This window comes from Lygodium microphyllum, chromosome 24, assembly GCF_053477565.2.
Source record: "Lygodium microphyllum isolate KBCC chromosome 24, Lygodium_microphyllum_v1.1.10, whole genome shotgun sequence".
Taxonomy (NCBI): domain Eukaryota; kingdom Viridiplantae; phylum Streptophyta; class Polypodiopsida; order Schizaeales; family Lygodiaceae; genus Lygodium; species Lygodium microphyllum.
The window spans coordinates 12,753,467-12,762,931 of record NC_141158.1 but is presented as its reverse complement, the minus strand read 5'-3'; positions in this window follow the sequence as shown (position 1 = coordinate 12,762,931).

Below are 9,465 nucleotides of genomic sequence, written 5' to 3'. Positions count from 1 at the left end.
GTGCCAGTCTGCATGTTGACTGGGAGTCTATGTGGATAACCCACTCATGTTGCATTCCAAGTCCCAAGCAATAGACGCGAGCTCCACCAAAAGATCGTAGGGTACTTAACCAACAAGTTGGTTGGAAATCCAGTGATGAACCTTAAGCCACTCCAAGATCTCTTGGATGAGCTTGAATGGTGATGGTCCAAGGTACACGATTTGAACTTGAAGTACAATTGGACCTTACTCTTCGACCAACAAGAAGGGAATTGTCAGAACTAGGAGAATCAGGAGCGATTGGACAAAGACAGCTCCGATGATGAATATGAGGACTATTGTTCTTTCAATGATGAGAGGAAAAGGGAAATCGATACCCTAGAGTACAACATTGGGGGGCATATAATCAAGCAAATACAAGTAGATCCCAGACCACACAAGTGGAGCACACTTAGAGTGGAGAAGGTAGTTAGACATAAGGATTGCGATTGAACTTGGTTGGAGTACACGGGTGCAATCGACTAAGAGCAGGCAGGCCTAGCCCAACCAAGTGATGCACCACTATTACAAATGGACTCACCTTTTGAGCTACAACCACCGAAAGAGAGCCCCTCTTCTAGCAAAGACAAAGAGTTCAATTCCGAATCGAAAATCAGCTCAAATAGTGACCTAGAAATACATCGGCCTCCCAAGACTAGATGCACTAAGGGGGACCTACTCATCCACCTACGAGGCAGACAATTCAAGGAGGAACTACAAACATGGAGCAAAGAAACGTGGACAAATAAACAACGAAAATCGCAAGACCTACCAAAACGATTCACAAGGTTCAAAAAGGGAGATAGAGTGGTGATCTTGCTGGGAGCCAAATGACAAGGGCAAGCAAGCAAACCAATCGAGGGACTCACCAAAGTTAAAGATGTCAATTTAGCTAAGGAAGAAGGGGAGACTCCACAACCTATCTTTATAGTAGATGACTTGGCTGAGCAAGATGAAGCAAGTCTCATTACTCTCTTGTGAGAGCAGATGACTTGGTTGAGCAAGATGAAGCAAGTCTCGTTACTCTCCTGCAATAGTATATAGACGTCTTTGCTTGGTCCCTAGAAGAACTTAAAGGGGTAGACCCAAGTGTGGTGACCCACAACATACCCATGACACCTAACACAATGCCCACCAAGCAGCAACCGTATCCCATGAATCCAAAGCACGCCCATGCCATTAATGAAGAAATTGAAAAATTGATGAGAGCGGGATTTATCTACGAAATTGAACACATGGATTGGGTCTCATCCATAGTCATCATCCTAAAGAAAAATGGGAAGATTCAAGTGTGTGTCAATTATAAGAAGGTAAACACAGCTACAAAGAGAGATAATTACCCAGTGCCGTACACTGAGCACATGCTTGAGAGAGTAGCTGGCAAGGAGGCCTATAGTTTTCTAGACGGGTTCTCTGGGTACAATCAGGTGCAAGTGCATCCCAACGATAGGCATAAGATGGCATTTTTGATTGAATGGGGAGTCTTTGCCTACACAGTCATGCCTTTTGGATTGACTAACATACTAGCCACTTTCCAATGAATGATGTGTACAATATTCAAAGACATGCTAAGGAAGGATTTAGAAGTCTTCGTGGATGACTTGTGCATTCACTTTGCTTGGCAAGAACACTTAAGTAGGTCTTTGAACGATGTCCACTATACTGCCTCTCATTGAACCCCTTAAAATGCCAGTTCTGGGTGAAGCATGGATGTATCCTAGGACAATGGTGTCAAAGAATGGCATTGCCATAGATTTCTCCAAGATCAAGGTCATTGTTGTTCTTCCACCCCCAACTAATTACAAGGGTGTTTAGTGTTTCTTGGGACATACCGGGTAATATCGATGGTTTGTGTTAACCTATGCATTGATTGCTAGACCTCTATGCAAGCTATTGATTGTATTTGAATGGACCGCAAAATGCCAACGTGCATATGAGGAACTAAAAAAGGCTATAACCACCACACCGATACTACAAGCCCTAGATTGGACACTCACGTTCCATGTGCACATTGAGGCTTTGAAATTCGCAGCAACAGTAGTGTTGTGCCAACCTAGCGAACACAACCTGGATTACCCAATGAGCTTTGCTAGTAGACAACTCACTAAGATCAAAATGAATTACTCAACAACAGAGAGAGAGGGCTTGGCCATGGTGTTTGCTGTAAAGAAATTCTGACATTATCTTTTGGCTACACCTTTTACTTTCTTTATTGACCATAAAGTCTCGTTGTATCTTGTTAACGAACTGCAAGCTACAGAACGCATTGCTAGATGGTTTCTTCTGCTTTTAGAGTTTGACTTCTCAGTGGTGGTGCATAAAGAGAAGCAACATTACACGGTTGGCCATCTGTCTCTCATCCCCACGGGAGAAGCGACTGGATAGGGCATTATAGATGAGCTGCCATATGCGCATCTATTCTGCTTATCCAATGAAAAAGATTTGTTTAGACATGACATGACACCATTTTGGGCAAATGACATAGTTCAAGTGCTTGAACATGTACTACTAGAATGACCAATAGAAAAGGCCCGCCTTATGCGGGTTATCTTGAAAATCCAACCCTATCAGTTGATAGAGCTGGCCAACTTTACAAGCTGGGGCAAGATAGGTTGCTGCAGAGATGCATGTGTGAGCATGAGATGCATGATGTACTGATAGAGGCACACTGTGGAATCGCATGAGGACATTTCAATGGAGATGGGACAACCCGCAAAGTGTTGCAGTCCCAGCTGTGGTGGCCTATCCTCTTCCGAGATGGAACGTGATTTGTGAAGCATTGTGATGAGTGAAAACAAACTAAAATCTCTATCCGTAAAGATCACATGGAGATGACCCCAATTATCGGATGAAAACCTTTTGAAAAACGGGGGATTGACTTCATTGGATCCATTAGTCTTGCATCACAATATTCATAGGCTAAATACATCATTGTGGCCACCAACTATCTAAGCAAATGGGCAGAAGCACGAGTACAACAAAGAATGATGCTAGGACCACCGCTAAGTTCCTATGGGAGCAAGTGATCTCACAATTCGAATGCCCCATCAAACTAGTCAGCGACCAGGGCACATACTTCATCAACGAAGTAATAGCTCACCTCCTGTTCTCCTTCCTATTACCCACATGCAAATGGTCAAGTTGAATCGACAAATAAAATCCTAATAAACATCCTAACCAAGGTCTTATGTGCTTCACGCAGTGATTGGGATAACAAATTGATGGCGGCCTTGTGGGCCTACTGTGCACGGCTTACAAGACATCGGTAGGACATACCCTCTTTAGATTGACATATGGTACAAAGGCAATCCTTTCCTTGGAATTCTTTGTACCAAGCCTCAGGATCACCCTTCAAGAAAGATGGGATGTGAAGGGGGCATGGACGGAATGCTTGATCAAACTCGAATGCTTAACAAAAACCTAGCTTCTAGCCACCCATGCGCTCATATGCGAGAAGGCAAGATGCAAAAGCTGGTTTGACAAGTATGTCAAGCAGTGCAACTTCAAACACGGTGACTTAGTACTGCTATACTCAGTCAAGGGACATAAACAAAAGCTAAAGTTTTGGGGGTCAGGACCTTTTAAGGTTCGAACCATCAGCCGAATTGGAAACATCGAACTAGAAATCCTACAGGGTGATGCACATGATTCTTTAATGGCAGCCGCATAAAGAAGTATTTCCCTCCCACGCACCCATTTCATGAGCCTCCAATGCTAGCACCCGCTATCCATGTGCGAGTAGCCACTATCACTAAGGTGAACAGTGGGGATGAGGAAGCAATACCACCAGCTTACCTACACATCATGGTCATTGCTAAACACATATACACCATCAATGCATTGATCGATGAGGGAGCTGATTTTAATATCTTGACTCATGACCATTGAGCCCAAATTGGCAAACTGCAGTTGCAACCCACTAATGCTAGTCTCACCCTTTATGGAGGCCAACCCTACAAACTTCTAGGAAAGTGCAAGGGTGCAGTTTCTATCGGGTCTGAGAGCATGCCGATAATTTTCTATGTGTTGCCCATCACTAAGGATGCAGGCACATAATCGTTGCTAGGACAAACCTTTAAGAAGCAAGCTCATTGCAATGTCGAGTATGAGTCGCAATGCATCCACCTAGCCATGGGAAACATCCGCATTGTTATAGCTTTTAGCAAGGGCAGTGTGACTCCTTCCACGTCCACAAAGCCAGCGGTAGAGAAACCCACCACCAAGTATCAGGAGGGGGATTGTGACTTGTCACAACCTACCCAGCCTTGAGGCTAGCAAACCACTAGAACCAACACTGAAGCCCATGAACCCTTGTCCAAATGGGCACCTAAATAGGGAGTGCCACCTAGGAATAGAAACCCATGGCCTTGCAAGCCTAACCATCTGCACTCAAAATCTAGAAAGCCAAGGCAAACCATAAACATCGATGCATGATCAAGCCGCGATGGGTCCCCAAGACCTTATTGCAAGTGCAAGGCTACTATGTGGGTAACACCTGGATTTGGCTACCTAAAGCCCAAACATCCAAATGCATACTCAAATGCCATCTTCAAGCTTGGCCACACAAAATGTCTCGTCAGAACCACTCAAACTACAAGCGACTCAAGCTACTAAATTCATGGAACCTCTAAAGCCTAGCTCAGCAGGGCATAAACCAATATATTGGCCAAAACCACAACAACTTGTTACTAACAAACCAACAGCATCTAGTCCTGATGAGGCCCCCTCTCAACTCTCAAACACACCAAGTAGTACATCAACCGCAGCCAAACCATGCCCATCAAACATAAGGCCAAGCCGTTGGGATAGCCCTCGACTCCTTGAGCTCCATGGATGCTATGGATAGCCCTATTCATGATGACTTGGATTCCTCGTCGTCTTCTATAGGTTCTTCAGTTGTATGCTTCCATTGTGGAAAGCTTGGGCATGTTAAAATAAATTGTTTTAGACAGATTAGAGAGCAGCAGAGACAGAGACAGACTCAACATGAGCAGAGAGTCAGCGATGCATCAGGTATTACCACTCTTTCTAGTGGTGAGGTACATGCAGTTACCCATGATGATGCAGTTGAGCATGTCCTACTATCATCTGGTTTCCCTACAGCTTACTTGCTCAATGATCAGGCCCATGTCTTTCATTGGCTTTTTGACTCTATGGCATCTTGTCATGTTATCCCTCATAGAGCATGGTTCTCTTCTTATAAGGAGGCTGATGGATGTATTGATGTGGGCCTTGACCAGACTTATGCTATTGTTGGTATAACGGACATACACCTAGCTTTGCCTAATGGGACTTCTCTTATGCTCAGGGATGTTCTACACATTCCTATGCTCAGTAAGAGCTTGATTTCTATCAGTTAGTTGCATGATGCAGGTTACTCTGTTTCTCTTCAGGATATGTCATGGAAGATCTATTGTGGTTGCTTGGTTTTGGCCAGAGGTTCTAGAGTTGGCTCTCATTACCTAGTGCATGTCTCTCATGTGGGAGATTCTATGGTTGCAGTTATCCAGATACCACATGCATTGTTATGGTATTATTTCCTAGGCCATATGCACCACACAGAGAGATGGAGATCTTGCCTTGTTTAGACTCATTGTTGCCTCCTATGTCACTTACAGATCTTGATACTTGCCCTAATTGCACTCTTGTTCCTTGCAGAGCCCCCTTGGCTTATGGTAATTGTACGAGGCATGCTTCTCTAGATCTTGTCCATTGTGTAGTATATGGACCTATACCTTCCTAGTCACTTGGTGGAGCATCGTACTTTGTGACATTTGTTGATCATGCTACCCATCGTGTTTGGGCTTTTCCCTTGGTGCAAATTGAGGATGTTTCAATTATGCTTGACGAGTTTATGGATTCTGTTGGTAGCAAGCCTAGGTGCTTGCAAATGGATTATGAGAGTCATGCTCTCTCTCCCAGCTTTCGGACCTCTTGTCAGCAGTATGACATTGATTTCTTGTGCCCATGGTATTATGGGATTGCTCATGGCATGTGCTTGACCTTACAGGCAAAGGTTGCTTCTATGCTTACCATAGCTAGGTCATCTTATGCCTTTTGGGCCGAGGTGTAATCCCGCGCACCCCCCCTGGTGCTTCCCCCGTGCCTCCCCCCATGAGAAATCCCCCCTTCAAAAATTTTTGAATTTTTTTAACTCTCCCTCTCTCCCCCCCTGTCGTGTGCATGGCGGGGGGGGAGAGAGAGAGAGAGAGTGAGTAAGAGGTAGAGAAGGGGGGGCATGCAGCCCCCCAGGTGGGAGGGGTGGCGGCCATACCACCCTCCTCCCCCTCTTTAAAAAGAGGGGCCTTCCCCCTCCCTCTAGCAGCATAGCCCCTCCCTCATCGTGATTAGTAGCTCCCCCTCCTCCTCCTTGTCGTCAATCCGTAGAGCCCCCCCTCCGTGCCAAGCGGCAGCCCCTTGTTACTGCAGCAAGCCTTCCTGTCATCCTGGACAGTCCCCCCTTTGTCTTTGACAGAACCCCCCGTTTCCAGTAGGCGTGCCCCCCTGGGCGTGAGAGTAGAAGAAGAAGAAGAGGAAGGGAGAGAAAAAAGGAGAATAAGAGGGAGAGAAAGGAGAAAGAAGGAGAAGAAGAGGGAGAGAGAGGAGAAGAAGAAGAAGAAGAAGAGGAAGGGAGAGAAAGAACTAGAAGAAGAGGGAGAGAGGAGAGAAAGGAGGAGAAGAAGAGAGAGAGATAGGAGAAGAAGAAGATGAGGGAGAGAGAGAAGGAGAAGAAGAGGGAGAGAGAGGAGAAGAGGAAGAAGAAGACAAGGGAGAGAGAGAAGGAGAAGAAGAGAAGAAAAATTAAAACAAGAGTGAGAGAGAAAGAGAGAGGGAAAGAAGACTATGAGATGGAGAGGGTGAGATAGAAGGAAAACAAATTGGGGAGAGGGTAAAAGAAGAAGAAGCGTTATGCATGTTTGAAGTCACATTGATTGGCCTTAGTACCACTTCCTTCTGCCAAGGCAAGAGTGGTTGATTTACCTTAAGGGTTGCAAGACCAAGAACGCACAAGGATGGCACCCAAGAGACAAGTTACAAGAGCACAAGTGTTGAAGTTTCAAAAGAGCTAGGAACATATCCAATGCAAGAGGAGACATGAATACCACCAACCATCCAGCAACTATAGCTCATATCCAGGTTATACCAAGATTTAGATTCTTCTCAGGCACCTTGAATTCTTAAATAGAGGTAGAATTTCATGCATAAAATAGGTAAAAGTCATTAGTGTTACATTAGATGAGTAATAGGAAAGGAGATTGAAAAGCAAGTAATGATAGATGATGCATTGAAGGAAAATTGCATAAAATATAACAAGAAAAGCGTCTCAAGGTTGCATAGGAAGATTGCATCAATTTTAATGTACATTGAAGGAGAGGAAGAGAAGAAAAATTAAAACAAGAGTGAGAGAGAAAGAGAGAGGGAGAGAAGACTATGAGATGGAGAGGGTGAGATAGAAGTAAAACAAATTGGGGAGAGGGTAAAAGAAGAAGAAGCGTTATGCATGTTGTTGAGATGACAAGCTCAACACATGCGGACATTGATGATGGACCGCCTGGTTAGATGGGTCCACACGTCTACACTTAGCACGTCGGTGGTCATTATGACTCTCACATGGCCACTGACTCATTATTTATTATATTCATGTTGTTACACCTATTTACAGCAGCTGGCATAGTTATAGCGCCAGTCGACTAGTGTAGTCGGTTATGCATTGTTTGACTTAATAGGCCACTTTCCTTTTATGTTGTATCTTATCTATACTTTGTGTACATTGTAAAAGAGTGTGGAAGAAGAAGAAGAAATCAGAAAGAAAACGTTTTGGCCTCCATCTCTCTTCTTGTCTCTTGAGTGAGCTTCTCCTTGTGCATTTTGTGTGTGTTCGGCGCAGCATCTTGAGCAAGTCCCCCCACCACGCGATTCTTGATATGGTATCAGAGCCACACCACTGAGAGAGGCTGATTTCAAAGGCTGAAGCAAAGGAGAAGAAGCAAGGTTCGAGCAAGCAAGCCACGGGTAAGAAGCTCTCCCATCCTTCCACTCTTTCTCTTGGATAGTGCCTGTGGAGGCACTGGAAGCAGGGCAGAGCAAAAATCTCAGATTGCAGTGAAATTTGGTGTGCGCGAAGAGCGCTGTGTATTCTGCAGATAAACCCTCTAGGGCTTTTCCCGCAATTATTTTGGGCATTTGAGGCCATTTCAGGGCCTGTTTTAGAGCCGCAAGGTTGCGGGCAGCAGTTTCAGGGTACACTGTGACTTCGACTTTATTGATCGAAAGTGGGTGCCCAGGTTACAGATTTCAGATCTGTAAGTTCAAAGGTGTTTACCAGTGAGTAAACACAAGGTTTATTTGCAAACAGGTTGCAGATTGCATGTATTGTTGAGTAGACAGTGAAAAAGGTTGTCTGGTGTATTGCTGTGCACTACAGGTCGAGGGTTGCAGAAGATTTGCTTGCGGTTGGTATTAATTTTGTGATAATGGCAGAGAACAGTGGAAGCCCCATCATTGAGAAGCTCGACAAGAACAACTACCCTTCATGGAAGTTCCGTGTCACAAACTTCCTTATTGGAAAAGGCCTCTACGATTTTGTTTCAGGTGAAGAAAAGGAGCCGGAGGTGAGTGATCCTCCAACGGCAGAAGAGACAAAGGCATGGAAGGAATGGAATACAAAAGACAAGAAGGTCATGTATTGCTGTCAGCAGTAATTGACAATAATATGCTGGGACATATCCGAAATGCCGAGAATTCATATGCAGCTTGGACCATACTTGAAAGTATGTTTTCTGTAAATACAAGGGCACGAAAGATTCAACTCAAGCAAGAGTTGAATACATTAAAGAAAGGGAAGATGCCTATCAATGAGTATGCACTGAAGGTAAGAAGCATTACAGATGCATTGGCAGCGATTGATGCAATGCCCGATGATGATGATTTGGTGTCGTCTACCTTGGGTGGACTTAACAATGAAAAGGCTTGGAAGTCTTTTGTAACTTCCGTATATGTCAGAAAGCCATTTCCAGATTTCGATGAGTTGGTCTCCCTTATGATCACTGAAGAGATCAACATGTAGAGTGAGACATCTGAAAGAAATGGTGAACAGGTCCAAGCTTTCTACTCTAGTTCAGGAAGGGGACGTGGCAGGTTCTCTTCAAGAGGTCGTGGTACATCACGTGGTAGTAACAATCAGCAAAACAGATTGAATCAGCAATTTGGCGATATGCAGGTTTCAGGAGGTCGTGGTAACTTTAGAGGTAGGGGGAGCTTTAGAGGAAGATGTGGATGGCAGAACAGAGGTTCTAACAACTCTAGTATTGTGTGTCACTACTATGGCAAAACAGGTCATATTGCAGCCTAATGTTATGCTAAGAAAGATGATATTCAGAATGGTAAGTTGCAGCAAGGAAACTATGCATCGTCTTCACGACAGAATGAAGACAAAATGAACGTTTG